Source organism: Cnephaeus nilssonii (genome assembly GCF_951640355.1).
Source record: "Cnephaeus nilssonii genome assembly, chromosome: 6".
NCBI lineage: Eukaryota > Metazoa > Chordata > Mammalia > Chiroptera > Vespertilionidae > Cnephaeus > Cnephaeus nilssonii.
In genome coordinates this window covers 104,950,648-104,967,076 of record NC_137077.1, presented here as the reverse complement: position 1 = coordinate 104,967,076, position 16,429 = coordinate 104,950,648, and the positions used below count along the sequence as shown (strand labels likewise).

General features: G+C 43.9%; 1 pseudogene across 1 annotated transcript; it reads right to left on the bottom strand.

Moving 5' to 3' along the window:
* Nucleotides 1–14,703: 14,703 nt before the first annotated feature.
* LOC307100876 (cyclin-dependent kinase 2-associated protein 1-like) lies at nt 14,704–15,054 on the bottom strand (annotated as a pseudogene). The gene has a single exon. The product of its transcript is annotated as a cyclin-dependent kinase 2-associated protein 1-like (transcript).
* Nucleotides 15,055–16,429: the final 1,375 nt, after the last annotated feature.

Sequence of the window (16,429 nt, the reverse complement as noted above, 5' to 3'; positions counted from 1 at the left end):
GTCTTGCCAGCTTTAAAAGTTCAAAGTGCAAATTAAATTGGGAGAAATTATATAGTTGTAGTAATTAAATGTCTAAAGTATAAGAACTTATTTTTGAGAAAATAAAATGTTGTGTTTTCTCTAATAATTAGGAATTCAAAATATGTTGCTTATTATTGGTCTAATTCAAAAGGAGGATTAATTCTGTGATCCCAACCAAAATTTTTCTATGCAAAAACTAGTTTAAGATCTAATTAATATCTTAAGATAATTATAAAAGGTATAATATTTAAATCATATATAGATATTTGCTTGATGGTTTTTTTCAGTATTATTTTGTATTAGTTAATGGGGAATACAGCATAATTTTAGACAACTGATGAAATAGAATAAGCTATATTCAAACCTGAGCTTCAATGTTTGCAAAATAGGCCTATGAATCCCTTCTACTTCACAAAGATTATGTGAGAATAAAGTATTAAAACATTTTGAAAATATGTAAAACTTTGAAAATTCTAAGTTTTATCAGTCTCTTAAGTTTGAAGTAAATCTCTTAAAGAAAGTTGGAGAAAAACACTGTAATAAAGCATTCATCAGCAAAAATTTCTTCTGTAGCAATTTGGCTAATTGATGTACTTGTTTATGCCACTAGAGGGTGGTCTGATTGCCTCCAAATTTGGAATGAAAATATGCAGGTACAGGAAACCATTTTGATCTTAAAGCACATGTGCTATATGTCTTGGTATGTGATTCTGTTACTTGCTGACCCTGTTAGCTTTTCCAATATTCTTTTTCCTTCCATCCTTTGCTCCACTGGGTGTTTGTTTTGTAATGACAGCTATTATGTTTCTATATGCTATGCATATACAGTACTAAAAGTAGGTCAATGGGAATTTAATAATTCAGACTTTTAACTTTTAATCTAATTATTAATTTCAAATGAATATGGTAGTCAACCAACATAATTAATGTGTGTTTGTGTGTGTGAAGGAGTGTTGTCATTAACAATGTATAATGGTACTTTTCAAAAACACAGATGAAAACTTATGAATTTGTGGGTGAATTGTAGATTGTACTGATTATTAAAGAAGCAAAATTATAGAATTTTTGTGGTTTTAGAGTTGTGGCCTTATAACTTTAAAAATAAATCTAGTAAATTTCAGTGCAGATGAAGCAAGAGATCTTGGGTTTACCAACCCTATACCCCTCCCTACCGTACACAACCACTCAAAACTTAAACCATATAAAATCAGACAGATAGGGAGATGAACAAGAAAAACTCATGATTGTATCCAATTAGCTAAAAGCTTGGAGGGAGTTCCAAGAATGCACAAATGGAAGAAGAACCCAAACAGAGCCTACAATTCCTTCTGAGCTGAGGAGAGAAATAAAGGTTCTGAGGCTGACAGCTGCAATGTGTGGGGCAGGAAACCATTAAGGAGGGAGCTGTGCAGAGAGCTGCAGATGGGTCACATGAGGCTCCAGCTGAGCCATAATCTGTGTATGCATGAGAGGAAGTGACTCAAGCCTAGAGAAAGAACAATAAGGAAAGAGAAGGTAGTAAAATCCCCAGTATCCACACAGGGCTGGAAGTAGTTTGTGGTTCCACTTGGTGGTAAAGCCATTGCAAGTAACATACCCTAACAGTGTGGCTAAATTCCTTGTTACTTAAAGGCCTATTTGGTTCTGAAATAACAAAATGTAAGGAACCAGAGACATAGAAGCATCAAACAAGACTGTCCAACCTATGACGGAGGGCGAGGGGTGAGTGGGTAAGAGATCAACCAAAGGACTTGTATGCATGCATATGAACATAACCAATGGACACAGACTCTAGGGGGATGAGGGCATGTGCTGGGGTGTGAGGGTGACTGGGGAGAGGTCAATGGGGTGGGGGGAAGGAGACTCATAATACTTTAAACAATAAAGAATTTAAATTAAAAAATGTAAGGGAAATTTTAAAATAATCTAACTGATATCAAATAATATAATTGCAGGCCAGAAAAATAATCCAACATTATTTAAAGGAATACAACAAAATCCAGCAGGGACCAATGTAACATTCACAAAATCTGCCATTCAATCAAAAACTACCAAGCAAACAAACAAACAAAAAAGCCCGTGACTAATAACCAAGAAAAAGACATATACTGTATTATTCTCTGTATATAAAATTCTAGAAAACATAAAACTATCATTTCAGAACATTACCAGTGGTTGCCAGAGACCAGGAATTGGGGAGGGTGAACAGGGGATGGGGAGTCACCAGCAAATGGGCACCAAAGAATCTTGGAGTGATGGAAATGTTCCATATCTTTTTAAATTATCTTTATTATTGAGAGTATTATAGATGTCTCTCATTTTGCTCCCCATTATTCTTTTCCATCTGGCTTCTGTCCCAATCCAGGCCTACACTGCACTATTGTCTGTATCCATGGGTTATGAATATATGTATGCATATAAGTTCTTTGGTTAATTTCTTTCAGTCCCCCAGTCCCCTCTTTCTTCTGAGATTTGTCAGTCTGTTCCATGGCTTTGGACCTATTTTGTTTGTCAGTTTATGTTGTTCATTAGATTCCACATATAAGTGAGATCATGTGATACTTGTCTTTCTCTCACTGGCTTATGTCACTTAGCATAATATTTTCCAAGTCCATCAATGCTATCTCAAAAGGTAAGACTTCCTCAATTTTTACAGTTGCATAGTATTCTATTGTGAAAATGTACCACAGCTTTCCCCCCACTCATCTATTGGTGGGAACTTGGGCTGTTTCCACATTGTTACTATTGTAAATAACACTGCCATGAACACAGAGATGAATATATATATTTTTCTGATTGGTGTTTCAGGTTTCTTAGGATATATTCCCAGAAGTGGGATCACTGTGTCAAATGCCAGATCCACTTTTATTTTTTTTTGAGGAAACTCTATAGTGGCTGCACCAGTCTTCATTCCCACCAGCAGTGCACGAGGGTTCCCTTTTCACCAAATCCCCACCAGCAGTAGTTGTTGATTTATTGATGGTAGCCATCTTGGCAGGTGTGAGGTGATACATCATTGTAGTTTTAATTTGAAAATATCTGATGATTAGTGACTTTCAGCATTTATTCATCTGTATGTCCTCTTTGGAGAAGTGTCTACTAAGGACCTTTGCCGATTTTTAAATTGGATTCTTTGTCTTCCTTTTGTTAATTATATGAGTTCTTTATATATTTTAGAAATTAACCACTTATGCACCATTAACAAATATGTTCTCTCAATGCAGCAGGCTCCCTTTTCATTTTGTTGATGATTTCTTTTGTTGTGCAGAAGCTTTTTAGTTTATTTATTTATTTATTTATTTATTTATTTATTTATTTATTTATTCCTTTGTTTCTCTTACCCTAGGGGATGTATTGGTGAAAATTCTGCTACACGAGATGTCTGAGATATTGCTGCCTATGTTTTCTTCTAGGATTTTTATGGATACACATTGTCATTTATGACTTTTATCCATTTTTAGTTTATTCTTGCATATAGTATAAGTTGGTGGTCTAGTTTCATTTTTTTGCATGTACCGTCCAATTTTCCCAACACCATTTATTAAAGAGATTGTCTTGACTCTACTGTATGCTTTGCTTCCTTTGTCAAATATTAATTGAGCATAGTGGCTTGGGTCAATTTCTTGGTTTTCTGTTTTGCTCATTAATCTATATGTCTGTTCTTATGCCAGAACCAGGCTATTTTGATTACAATGGATTTGTAGTATAATTTTATATCTGATATTTTGAATCCTCAAACTTTGTTCTTCTTTCTCAAGAATGCTGTGGCTGGCTATTTGGGGTATTTTTTTGGTTCCTTATAAATTTTTAGAGTATTTGTTCTAGATCTATGAAGTATGTTGTTGGCATTATAATAGATACTATTAGTCCAGTGCACAGATTCATGCACATTGAAAGGAAATTAACTAGAAGAAAGATTCATGCAATAATTAAGTTACTGCAAAAAATTACATGTCAAAATAGTATATATAATATCTCTATATATAAAAGGCTAAGTGACTGGCCGGCCAGCCGGCCGACCACCTGACTGACCGATTGACAGTACATATGATGCACAATGGCAATTTAAATATAAACATTGACTTGTGCATGCACAATATATATATAAAGCTCTTGCTGGTGCCAATCGCATGCGTGTGTTTCGATCTGTCATTGTCGATCATGAATTTGGTTGTTTTTGTTGACATTCAACATGAACCACATTGCTATTTATTCATTGACTATCCAACTGACCAATCAGCCAGTACATATGATGCACACTAGCAATTTAAAAATAAATGTTGACTTGTTCATGCACAATACATATAAAGCTCTCACTGATGCCAATTGCACATGTGCTTTAATTTTATAATACTATATTATATATACTATTTTGACATGTAATTTTTGTAGTAACATAATCACCACATGAATCTTTCTTTTAATAAATTTCCTTTCAATGTGCATGAATCTGTGCATTGGGCCACTAGTTCTATCTAATAAAAGAGTAATATGCAAATTGACCGTACCTCCGCTACACAAACAAGCCATGCCCACAAGCCATGCCAACCAGCCAATCAGGAGCAAATATGCAAATAAACCCAACCAAGATGGCTGAGGCCACAGAGAGCTGGTGGGAGGCTTGGGTTTCCCCAGAGATGGAGGAAGCCAAGCTTTCTGCCTGCCCTTGCCGGCCCAGGCCTCTGCTTAAGGCTACAAAGTTTCAATTATAGAAGGTAAATAAATCCCAACATAAATGGCTGTGGCCACGGAGCGAGCAGAAGGCTTAGCTCCACTCAAGGCTACAAAGTTTCAATTGTAGAAGCTAAATAAACCCCAGATACCAGGGCCTATGCTTGGGTCGCCGGGGGGCATGGCTGGCTTGCAAACCACCACAGGCCCCTCGCCCAGGCCGCCCCACACCCCAAGGGAACCCCCATCCTGATCCGGGACACCTTTCAGGGCAAACCAGCTGGCCCCGACCCATGCACCAGGCCTCTATCCTATCTAATAAAAGAGTAATATACAGATTGACCATCACTCCAACACACAAGATGACTGCTCCCATGTGGTCAAAGATCCTGTGCCCATATGGACACAAGATGGCCACCACAAGATGGCCAGCAGGGGTGGGCAGTTTGGAGGGACCAGGCCTGCAAGGGAGGGAAGTTGGGAGCAACCATGCCTGCAGGGGAGGGCAGTTGTGGGCGATCAGGCCAGCAGGGGAGGGAAGTTGGTAGGGACCAGGACTGCAAGGGAGAGAAGTTGGGGGCAACCAGGCCTGCAGGGGAAGGGCAGTTGGGGGGGACCCAGGCCTGCAGGGGAAGACAGTTAGGGGTGACCACGCCTTCAGGGGAGGGCAGTTAGGGGCAAATAGGCTGGCAGGGGAGCAATTAGGCATCAATAAGGCTGGCAGGGGAGTGGTTAGGGGGTGATCAGGCTGGCAGGCAGAAGCAGTTAGGGGCAATCAGGAAGGCAGGCAGGCGAGCAGTTGGGAGCCAGCAGTCCTGGATTGTGAGAGGGATGTCCGACTGCCCATTTAGGCCCAATCCCACCTAAGCGGGCAGTCAGACATCCCTCGAGGGGTCCCAGATTGGAGAGGGTGCAGGCTGGGCTGAGGGACACCTTCCCCCCGTGCACGAATTTCATGCACCCGCCCTCTACTAGTATTATAAAATCAAAACACATGTGCGATTGGCTCCAGCTAGAGCTTTATATGTATTGCGCATGTGCGAGTTAATGTTTCTTTTTAAATTGCTAGTGCACGTCATATGTACAGGCCGGTTGGTTGATCATATGGTCAGATGGACAGTCAGTCGCTTAGCCTTTTATATAATAGATATTGGGTTGAATCTATAGATTGATATGTATAGATATATGAAGGGGGTCAGGCACTTTCTCCCCTTCAAGTGCCTCATCTCTGCCTGGCTTTCTGGCATCCCCCACTGCCCTTTAGTCTGTGGATCCAGTGATGACTGGTGTTGGGAAGGCAATTGCCCTCTTTGTGCCAAAACTGCAGCTCCTAGACTCTGACTTCTGGATTCAGGACAGCAGCTGCCAGGCTGGGAGAGTGAGCAGCAGCATTGGTGGTGGTAATGGCAGATGCAGCAGGCAAGGTTGGGAGCCAAGTTCTGGCACCCCTGGGGAACACTCCACAGATACTCCTAAATGGGCTCTTTCCAAAGCTGGAGGGAGAAGCACTGGGCTGGCAGAGGTGAGCCTGAACTGTGGCCTCGAAGTCCCCATATAGACAGAGCTCCACAATTTAAATTTCACTCAAATGTCTGAAGAGGTGGTGAAGACCCCACAGATTGCAAGTAGGGTGACAGGGCCAACAGCCCTCTCCCCACACCCCAATGTTTTATATCTTGAATGTAGTTGTGGTTACAGAATTATGTATGTACTAGAGGCCCAGTGCATGGAATCATGCACCTGTGGGGTCCCTCAGCCTGGCCTGAGCCCTCTCACAATCTGGGACCCCTTGGGAGATGTTGGACTGCCAGTTTTGGCCCAATCCCTGCAGGCCAGGCTGAGGGACCCCACCAGTGCACAGATCTTCATGCAATGAGCCGGTTTTGGCCCAATCCCTGCAGGCCAGTGCGTGCATATAAGACCTTTGGTTAATCTCTTCCTGCCCTCCTCTCCTTCCTTTCCTCTGAGATTCATCAGTCTGTTCCATTTGCCCATGCCTGTGCATTGAGCATCTGCCCCCTGGTGGTCAGTGCGTGTCATAGCTACCCGTCGAATGGTCAAATGGTCAAATGGTCACTTAAACTTTTATATAGATACTAGAGGCCTGGTGCACAAAATTCGTGCATGAAGGGGGGGTTCCCTCAGCCCAGCCTGCACCCTCTCCAATTGGGGACCCCTTAGGGAATGTCCGTCTGCCGGTTTAAGCCCAATCCCTGTGGCCTTGCAATCTGGAACTGCTGGCTCCTAACTGCTCACCTGCCTGCCTGATCACCCCTAACTGCCCTCCCATGCCAGCCTAGTTGCCCCTAACTGCCTCTGCTTGCCTGCCTGATCACCCCTAACTGCCCTCCCCTGCCAGCCTGATCTTGCCCCCAACAACCCTCCCTTGATTGCCTGATCTCGCCCCCAACTGCCCTCCTCCACTAGCCAGTTTGGTCGGTTTCTATGCCAGTCAGCATCAAAAGCTCCGCCTCCTAGGCAGCCATTGGTTCCTCACAGCACCACATAGGTCAGTTCCTATGCCAGTCAGCGTCTCTGGGTCTATCAACAGGGCCTGCTCAGAAAGGCCAGGCTGATCAGCATCCCCTTTGGAGGCCTGGAGAGAAATGGAGGCACGGCTGCTGGCCAGACGTGGAGAGAAAGAGAGAGGCAAGTGCTGATCAAAAGCTGCCACAGAGGCAATGGATCAGTCTCTGCTTCTCTCTTCAGGCCTCTCTCTGGACCTGATTCGCAGCCTTCTCAGCAGTCAGTGCTGGGGCACCATGCCTGCAGCAGAAGCAGTCAGCACTGGGTTGCTGTGCGCTGACTGCAGGACTGACTTCCCATTGGTTGAGCCTTGGTTGATACTGGTTGTTACGACCCAGGGTTTTTATATATTAGAACTAGAGGCCCAGTGCATGAAAATTCATGCACTGGAAGGGGGTCCCTCACCCCTGCCTGCCCCCTCTCACAGTCCGGGAGCCCTCAGGGCGGGAGGCAACCTGGTGATCAGGGGAAGGTGACACCCCCATCACTCCTCTGCTGTTGCCACTGCTGGCAGCGCAAACCTCCGCTGGCCCTGGTTACCTGTGCCTCAGGCTGGGCAGCTGCCATCCAAGGCTTGCCTGCACCTCAGGCCTGCCCTGGGTGGCTGGGAAGCTGACATATGAGGTTTGCCTATGTCTCAGGCGTCGGCTGGGCAGCCACCGTCTGAGGCTTGCTTGCACCTCAGGCGGGCCCTGGGTGGTTGGGCAGCCACCATATGAGGCTTGCCTGCACCTCTGGCTGGCCCTGGGTGGCTGGGGGGCTGAGGGGACTGGGAGACTCTGGAGGCAGGTGAACAGCAAGGCCTGGTGGGGCTGAGGGGACTGGGCTCTAACATCTTGTGGCTGTGGGTGCTGCAATCTTTGAAAGCATGGCAGTCAATTAGCATATTTCCTCCTTATTGGCTGTGGGAACCACCATCTTTGAGGGCAGGACAGTCAATTAGCATATTCCTTTCTTATTGGCTGTGGACACCGCCATCTTTGAGACAGCAAGAGGGTCAATTAGCATATTCCCTCTTTATTAGATGGGATAGAAGTCAAAACTTATGAAAATGCACTTAGAATTGTAGTTTTATTTCATGTTGTTACACTTTAGTAAAGTTGATTAAAAACATTAAATTAAGTGCAAATTCCAAAGAAATATTTAATGAAAATATAATAATTATGTGTAAAAAAATACTTATATTTGTGTATTTAGTTGCTGCTTGTGAAATGCTTGAGTATCTTTATCAATTTTTATTTCAGTTCAATAAACTTTAGCATAATTACTATCCTCATAAACTCAAAAGTTATTCCAATTAAAAAGGTACACTGATTGTGTTAAAAATCATAGAGTGAATCAATACTCAATTCTTTAATTGGTTAATGAATTCAAATTTCAATTCCAATGATTGTTTTCATACTACTTTTGAATAACAGCAAACTCATTTTCAGTTCATTTATATTTCACTTTTTACAGCTTTTCCTCATTATGTCTCTTAGTTTGAAATAGAATAAAAAGCCTAGAAATTACAATCTAACATAAATGTATTCAGTTGATTACTTCTATTCTTTCATATTAAAATCATGACTAAATATTAGTGCCTAATTTTTTTAGTCCACATTCTTATTAAAATCCTCACAGGGGATAAAGGAAGGAGAAAGAGTTACTAAAACAATGGATACAATCAGAGTTACCAGAAATTTGTCTGACAAAATTAAAATTCTCCCTGACTGAAGCAATGTGGTATTGAGGTTAACAACACAGGTGAGAAGGCAGGTGATAGATAGGTATTGCATCTTATATTACACTTCTAGGCACCTGGTACATGAAATTCATGCATGGGGGGTGTTTCCTCAGCCCAGCCTGCACCCTCTCCTTGGGGGATGTCCAACTGCAATCTGGGACCACTGGCTCCTAACCGCTCACCTGCCTGCCAGCCTGATCTCCCTAACTGCTCTCCCCTGCCAGCCTGATCATTCTAACTGCTCTCCCCTGCTGGCCTGATTGCCCCTAACCACCTTTGCCTCGGCCCCACCACCATGGCTTTGTCCAGGAGGACATCCGGAAAGTCGTCTGGAAGTTGTTTGGTCTAATTAGCATATTACCCTTTTATTAGTATAGATCAGTGGTCGGCAAACTCATTAGTCAACAGAGCCAGATATCAACAGTACAACGATTGAAATTCCTTTTGAGAGCCAAATTTTTTAAACTTAAACTTCTTCTAACACCACTTCTTCAAAATAGACTCGCCCAGGCCGTGGTATTTTGTGGAAGAGCCACACTCAAGGGGCCAAAGAACCACATGTGGCTAATGATCCGCAGTTTGCCGACCACAGGTATAGATTGATTTCAGAGAGGAAGGGAGATAGAAACATCAATGATGAGAGAGAATCATTGATTGGCTGCCTCCTGCACGCCCCACACTGGGGATCAAGCCCACAACCCAGGCATGTGCCCTGACCTGGAAGTGAACTCCGGGCTTTTCAGTCCTCAGGCAGAGGCTCTATCCACTGAGCAACACTGGCCAGGGCTACACTTTCCCTTACCGCTGGGATGTGTTCTGTCTGCTGGAGCTGAAACACTGAAGCTATCTCACTGGGGCAGAGTGGGGTGCACTGGGTTGGAGCAGGTAGAGCCTCTTGAAAGCTGTAGAGGGCCCTCATTTAAGAGCCTCACTGTTTCATGGCTGTGCTGCCTCGCAGTTGAGTGGCCACACTGTTGGGCTGTGCCACAGTCAGTGGGAGTTTACACAACTGAGCTGTCTGCACGGATAGCTTCCTCCTCACCACACCCCCAAGCTGGGGCTTCCTCTTAGGGTTGAAGTGACACCGACCACCCTTGGTTGGTAGCCCAATCAGCCACTTTGGAAAGAGAAGTGGGGAATCCTGATTTTATATGAACGCTCCTATTTCTTAAGTTGGCAACTCGTGCGAATTTCAGATGTTTGGGCCAAACCAGAGAGGTGGTCAGGCCTGGTGTCCAGGCCACTGGGCAGCACTGGGCTCAGCCTAGCTGTAAAGGGACCCTAGGTATCTGGGCAGGTGAAGGGGTTGGGGGCATGCTTGGCTAATTCCAATGTCACCCCACTTAGTTGTGTGTTGTTTTTTTTCCAGTGATCACAATTTATTATAATGTGTTGGCAGCATAGATAGATATTAGTTACCAGAACTATGTCTACATAGAAGTGGACAGTTTGTAGCCATTCTATGGGGAACGGTGTGCACTTAATCATCAACATGATCTTTCAATTTCTTTTTTCTGTTAATGAAAATAAGCTTTATTACATCAAGTAATAAATACATACAAAGATGTAAACACTATTAGTCACTTTCTTCCAGATGTTTGGATCCACTAATGGGAAAGGTGGAACTGAAATCTACATACATCCTTAGGGGAAATTTCAGGGGTCCTTGTCAGGTGAGGTTTGATAAGTTGCTCTTTCTTCTGTATTTATAACTTGTGCATTTTATTTTATTTTTTAAAATATATTTAACATTGATCAACTGCCTCCTGCACACCCGCTACTGGGGATGTGCCAGCAACCAAGGTACATGCCCTTGACCGGAATCTAACCTGTGACCCTTCAGTTCACAGGCCGACGCTCTATCCACTGAGCCAAACCAGTTAGGGCTAATATGTGCATTTTAAAGATTGACTTCAAAGTACTAATAGACATGCTTAAGCAAAAAAAAAAAAAAAGTTACATTGAGCAGAATTTATACCAGTGATGGTGAACCTATGACACGTGTGTCAGTGCTGACACGCGTAGCCATTTTTGATGACACGCGGCCGCTGAGGTGGCCGCATGCCGAGGATGAAACATTTGCGACTAGAATCTTGGAGTTAGACTATAACTCCAAGACTCTAGTCGCAAATGTCAACTTGGAGTTAGACTATAACTCCAAGACGCTAGTCGCAAATGTTTCATCCTCCCCTATTAGACACTCTGTGCCTGAGGTCTGTAGGCCAAAACAACAGAAGTCCGGCACAGAGAGTCTAGTTCTGGGACTTCCGGTTAAGCCGGGATCTTTGCCCTCACTTCCGCCGACGGAGCAGCGGAACGCAGCGGGGGACGCATCACTGGGGGCCCTGCCATTACCAGTAACCAAATAACAGTTAACCACAGCAACCATTATCTACTGTTCTGGGGTGTCATGGATTTCTAATCCATCATTACTGAGATAAGTGATGGGGAGGCTGGGAGAGGCGAGGGTTTGTGGCGTGCTATGGGTGCTATTTCCCGCGATTAGAAATAGCGGCAGCCATTTTAATTCACATAAGGAACACCATCCATAGTGCAGACTCCATTTCACCACTATTACTGTTGTGCATCCTTATTAACCCCTATTTCTGCTTATTAACCCTTCCCTTTCAGAAAAGACAGTTATATGCACCATTTTGTGGTTAGTTAGGCTAGTTAACTCCTAATTGCATGCAGGCCTAACAAGCTATCTATAATTCTATCTTCCGTCACTGCCCCCCTGATGGAGAACCCAAAAAATAAAAAAACTAAGGTTAAGTAAAGGAAGTGGTAGTAGCAGTGGCCAACCCTTTCAAGAGACATGGACCGAGATGTATGGCTTTATAGAAAAAAATGACAGATCATTTTGCTTTCTATGTACTGAAACGGTAGTAAGCAGAACGTGGAATGTAAATAGACATTTTGAAACTAATAATTCCCAGCTCTTGGAAAAAAGTGAGGATGAAAGGAAGGAATATATTTCCAGGCAGCTACACCTTTATAAGAGCCAATCTAATTCCATCCTTAAATTTATGAAAGGCTCTACAAATTTAACATCTGCAAGTTTGAGCATTGCTCACTCTATAGCTCAGCATGGAAAAGTGCTCAGTGAGGGAGAATTTATTAAAGATGTGCACCAGTTCTATTTCACAATATGCAGAATAAAGATGCAATTATTAAAAGAATATCTGAGTTACCACTCAGTAGAAATATCATAAAAGACCAAATAATGAGACTAAACATAAACGTACAACATCAATTAAAGAGAGACATAAGGAAGTGTAAATATTTTTCGATCTCTCTTGATGAAACTACTGATGTCACATCACATGCTCAGTTGGGCATTATTGGTCTATATTCTGATGGTCTCACAATGAGAGAAGAGTTGATAAAGTTAGTATCAGTGTCAACAAGTAAATCAGGAAGCAAAATATGGAAGGTTGTTATACAAACATTTCGTGACCTAAGCATTGATATCTCTAAAGTTGTGTCAGTGACGACAGATGGGGCACCAAATATGGTGGGGGAAAAAGTCTTATTTGTCAAATTGTTTACAGAAGCTATTGGACATCCGATTGTGCCTTTTCATTGTATTATCCAGCAGGAGGCTTTATGTGCCAAGGCAGGATTCACCGAGTTAAACGACTTAATGTCAGTTGTTACAAAAATAGTTAATTTAATAGCTGCTTGCCCCCTTCACAAGCGAGAATTTTCAGCACTTTTACTGGAGGTTGATTCACCTACAGTGGACTGCTGATGTACAATAATGTAAGATAGCCGAGCCGAGGCAAAGTTCTTGAGCGCTTTGTGGCGTGCTTTGAAGAAATTAAGATATTTCTTGATGATAAGGATCTGGGAAACTTTCCTCAGCTTAATGATGATAAGTGGGTCAACACCCTGATGTTTTTTACAGATCTCTCTGTTCATATTAATGAACTGAACTTAAAGTTACAAGGTTTTGGCAAAAGTATTGACGTTATGTTTGGATACATAAAAGCTTTTGAAAGTAAAGTTAAAATTTTCAAGCGAGATGCAGAAACTAAAACTTATAAGTATTTTCCTCGAGTAACAAAGTATTTTGAGAAGGCCAGTGCAGCTGTACAAAATGAAATGGAACTCTTGCATATGAAGTACCAGCATGTTTTAGACTCGTTACTTGACCAGTTTAGTGATAGATTTAGTCAATTTAGAAGTCTAGAACAGACCATGAAAATAATTAAGTTTCCTGATGTAGTAGTCTACAGTAGTTTGGAATAAAATGGTTTCCAATGGATGCAAATTGATGATTTGGAGATGCAACTTGCAGAATTTCAAGACAGTATCTGGGCTCAGGTGTTTGTCGACTTGAGGTCAAAGCTTGAGAATCTGGAAAGGTGCCGCTTGGAGAATCAAGAGGAGTGCCACTACGAACAGGAAATTGGGAGTGCCCGGAACCAATTACCAGACACTTTTAGCACCCTGAAAAATATAGCAATGGCTTTACTCACAATTTTTCCCTCTACATACTTTTGTGAGGCCTTATTCTTAATCCAACAAAAGAAACAGATTGACAGATGAAGTTAGTAGCGCTTGCTTGGGCCTGAAGTGTACAAAATACCAACCTTCAATTGAAGATTTAGCCAATGAAATTCAGCAACAAAAAAGTCACTAATAGACAGGTTAGTTAAAGAATTCCCCCTCCCCCTCACTTATCTTAGTTCACGGCACCCCACACAAGCTAAATAATATCAAGACTAACAAAAGAAACCGACTGACAGATGAACAAAGAAGTCACTAAGCAGGTAAGTTAAATATTTAGTTTTTGGTTTATTAAATACAATTATATATAACAATTATACATTTATGTTATTTAAACTATAAATATCGCAAAATAATGTTTTTTCCTCAAAGTGACACACTACCCAAGTTATGCTCAGTTTTTTGGCGAAGTTTGACACACCAAGCTCAAAAGGTTGCCCATCACTGATTTATACTGTGTGGCGAACAGGCACTGGTTACTAAAGCACTGCCTCAGGACTTGCTGAAACAAACCCTCAGAGTTGGATCAGCTCAGAAGAGAAACATAAAGAACCATGTGAGTAACAGAAATGTATCCAGAAGAGAAACATGGGTATCTGGGAGGCCAACTATGGTTGGCTGTGATAGGTAACTGATGTGCATCATGTAAGTCAATGCTTTAAAAACACACCCACAAAATACCCTGGGTAGTTCCTAACTAGTATTTACACTAATAAAAGAGAAATATGCAAATTGACCGCACCTCCATGATGACCAACAGCCAATCAGGAGTGAGTATGCAAATTAACCCAACAAAGCTGGAGGGTTAATTTGCATATGCAGACTTGGTGTGAAGACTGAAGACTGAAGATGACTGAAGACTGAGACTGAAGAGGCTTGGCTTCTCTACTGTGGCCGGAGCAGAGAAGCCTTGAGGCTTGGCTTCTCCGCTGCAGCCGGAGCGAAGGCCTGGGTCCTGGGTGCTGGAGGAAAACCGGTGCCAGCAGCCAGGGGAAGGAAAGCCTATTGCACTTATCTTCATGCAATGGGCCTTTAGTGTTAACCTAATAACTGCAAAAATCTCTTCTCCATCTCAACGATGGGAGATTCAGAGTCTGATGAACCACAGGAGGGGAACAGGGAGGAGAAACTAAGCTGTTACCATTTTGAAACCAAGTTTCATCTGAAGGGAGCAGGGGCGGGGGGTGCACATGAGCTGTCACTTCTTGGAAGAAGATGGAAAGCCTTTCCCGCTGACTCAGAGGCTAGGACCTGGTGTTCCACTCCATCTTGGCCAAGCACTCCTGAACCAGCCCTCTTGCATGGATGATGCCTCGTTTTAGTCTCTCCATAGCCCTCTTGCTGCCCACGTGGGTCGAATCTCCTTCCCCAGCTCTTCAATGATGAATGATGATCAGCAGCTCAGCATATTTGCTCTGGGGCACCTGGCTGTTTCCTGTTCCCTGCGTGTAGCCTAGAGATGGTGGTCCATAGTCACTCAGCAGCTTGTGGTACTGGGAGGACATTGCCATGCTGGTGGAAGGCGAGTGGACGCTCTCAGTGGCATTGACGGAGGTGGTGGGCATGTGTGCGGTCAAGTTCGGTTTGTAAAACATCCCCCCCAGGCGTGCGCCCGCCGAGCTCTCATTCACTTTTTGTTGTGGACAGCTTGGGCCACACCACAAATATGGCTGTCCCTTACCCTGACACCGCCGCAGTATCATGATCTTTCAACTTCTTGATGTTCTGCTTATGCCACTCAATTTCTTTCTGCAGACACTCAATCTCCTTTTTATGATGAGTGATCTCTTCTTCATGTTGTTTCTTCAAGGCTGCCAGCTGTTCTTTAGTCTGTTCTCAGAAGTATCATTCCTCTTCGGCCTTCTCTTTTTTTTGAGAAGGTCCCCACCAGCTTCCCTAATCATGCCTGCCTCAGAGCTTAAATTAGTTGACTGTTCGCAGCCAAAGCCTCCAGCTTGCATGGCCCTCACTCCCCACACTCCGAGCCACAGCTGCACCGCCGACACAGAGACTGCCATGGATGTCAGTGCTGTGCAGCTCCAGACCACCCACTTGGTTTTAAATGCAAACCCACCTCGGACAGGCCTTGAAGGTCTTTTTTCCCTCTGTTTGCTCACATTCAAGTGCCGGCAGCACTGGTCCGTTGGTGCCTGGCCTGTCCTCTTCAGATTCAACCTGCAGGATTACTAAGGGAGCCAGTCCACGGGAGGGGAAGTGGACTCAGTGCCTGAGGCTGAGTTCCAGGAGGCCAGCAGCGCTGTCGGGATTGTGCAGGCAGTGCTGGTCCATTGATGCTTGACCAGTCCTCTTGAGATTTACCCCACAGGACTACTAAGGAATCCAGTCCCCAGTTCCGCCCCTCTCCCAATGCTGCGTGCGCAACCTCCTCCTGTTTGGTCGTGACCCGTTATGGCGTCCTGGCCTAATTAGTATATTTATCTATTTTATAGATATAGACTAGAGGCCCGGTGCATGAAATTTATGCACTGGGGGTGGTGTCCCTCGGCCCAGCCTGCACCCTCTCCAATCTGGGACCCCTCGGGGGATGTCCGACTGTTGGTTTAGGCCCAATCCCTCTCACAATCAGGGACTGCTGGCTCCCAACCGCTCACCTGCCTACCAGCCTGATCACCCCCTAACCACTCCCCTGCCAGCCCGATTGCCCCCAACAGCCCTCCCCTGCCATCCCGGTTGCCCCAACTGCCCTCCCCTGCCAGCCTAGTTGCCCCTAACTGCCCTCCCTTGCCAGCCCAGTTGCCCCTAACTGCCCTCCCATGCCAACCTGGTCGCTCCCAACTGCCCTCCCCTTCAGGCCTGTCACCCCTTACTACCCTCCCCTGCTGGCCTTATCGCCCACAACTACCCTCCCCTGCCGGCCATCTTGTGGTGGCCATCTTTGACCACATGGGGGTGGCCATCTTGTGCGAGGGCGTGAGGTTCAATTTGCATATTATTTCTTTATTATATAGG